This window comes from Propithecus coquereli, unplaced genomic scaffold (assembly GCF_000956105.1).
Source record: "Propithecus coquereli isolate 6110/MARCELLA unplaced genomic scaffold, Pcoq_1.0 Scaffold163, whole genome shotgun sequence".
In the NCBI taxonomy this organism is placed as follows: Eukaryota; Metazoa; Chordata; class Mammalia; order Primates; family Indriidae; genus Propithecus; species Propithecus coquereli.
The window spans coordinates 249,092-250,861 of record NW_012140858.1 but is presented as its reverse complement, the minus strand read 5'-3'; the positions used below and the strand labels follow the sequence as shown (position 1 = coordinate 250,861).

Here is a 1,770-nt window from a genome sequence, read left to right as displayed (position 1 = left end):
CATTTAATTTTATAAAATTAATTATTTGCTTGGCAAGTCAGGACATTTCCTTATTATCTTTCCATTACGGAGTTATGACCTTCTCAATGATTTTTCTCCATTGATTCACAGGGGAACAGGGAACGTGTCTGTCAGGAGAACAGACAGTGGAGTGGAGAGGTAGCAAATTGCAAAAGTAAGTTAAATGACACTTAGCATCCCTGAAAATGAGACTGAGGACACAAAATAACTGTGTGGCTACATTTTGTTTATAGATCAGTTTTGTCATTTAAAAAAAGTTTTTTTTCAACCAACTTCATAAACTCTATGAGAACATTTAATGGACTTTTGCTCAAGGACAGCAAACCAATAAAAAGGTCAAAAACTGTATTAGAGATTAATGATTAAATTGGAATACGGCACAAGATTACTGACCTTGGAATGGTAAACATTCTGTTTACGAACTAGTTAATTATTGAATTTCATTTGCATTTAGGGGATTTTATCCCCAAATAATTATAAATTAGAAGGCTTAGAGATATTGGGCTTTGGTGACAGTACCGACTAATACTGGCAACTTTTTTAAGTGCTGTTGGTCTGTCAGGTCAAATAACTGAATATTCACATTTTGCGTGGAATTTTATATTAACTCATTTTATGAGAACAGCCAAGTTTCCTTGGCAACCTGTGGGTTAATTCACATGGATCTTGTTCGAAATGGAGAATCTCAGGCCTCACCCCAATCCTAGGAAATCAAAATTTGCATTTTAACAAGATCCCTAAATGATTCCCAGCATGTTACAGTTTGAGAAGTATCATGTTAAGCCTTTGGTTTTTAGCCTTCAGCGCTTCTATCCCAGAAAACTTTGAAAAGTGCCAAGTCTGCACCCTGTACCGGCTAAATCAGAATCTCTGGGAAGGGATTCCAGCATCAATACCTTCCTAAAGTTCCCCAGGTGATTTCAAAGTACGGCCAAGGTTAAGATCCATAGTCCCAGTGCATGTAAGACTCACCAGGCTAAGAGAAGCCTGGAGAAGTCCATTAGCATCTAATCCAGGCACTCTCAACTGTGAATGAGCATTAGAATCATTTGGGGAGCTTTTAATAAAATAGCAAAAGATAGGCCTCAATATAGAGATTCTGGTTCACTTGGTCTGGGATAGGCCATAAAAGCTTTCCAGGGACTCTAACATACAACTGAAATCGAGACCCACTAGTCTCGAACCATCTTCTCTGCCTTCACAAAAATTATAAAATTAAGACTCAAGCTTATTTATGAGATTCTAGAAAAGGTGATCCTTCTTTCCTCTTAGCACATTCCTGTTAAAAAACGTTTCTTATAATGAGGCAATATCATTTTTTATAACTATAACACCCATCAGTCTATAAAGTTTGCATCTCTCTCGAAAGCCATGTAAAATGTCCCTCATTCTAATTTCCCCCAAGTTCAGGAGTCCCTGTTCTTTATATATTCCTATTATATTTTACCTTCTGATGATTTTATATTTTATCTCTTCTTATAAGCAGTGTGACCTTGACCAAATTATTTAACTTCTCTGAACCTCATTTTTCTCCAACTACTAACTGAGATAATCTCAGAGTTGCTTTAAGTAAGGCTGCCAGATTTAAAAGAAACAAAAATATAAGACACTCAGTTAAATTTAAATTTCAGATAAAAAATAATGTAAATATGTCCCATGTAATATTTGAGACCTACTAAAAATGTGCTTGTTATTTATCTGATACTCAAATTTAACTGGGTATTCTGTATTTTGTCTGGGCCTACAACC

At 35.6% G+C, this 1,770-nt stretch overlaps 1 protein-coding gene across 1 annotated transcript in view; it reads left to right on the top strand.

Moving 5' to 3' along the window:
- SVEP1 (sushi, von Willebrand factor type A, EGF and pentraxin domain containing 1) overlaps positions 1–1,770 on the top strand; it is a 239,569-nt gene that overhangs the window by 221,381 nt on the left and 16,418 nt on the right. The window lies entirely within an intron of this gene.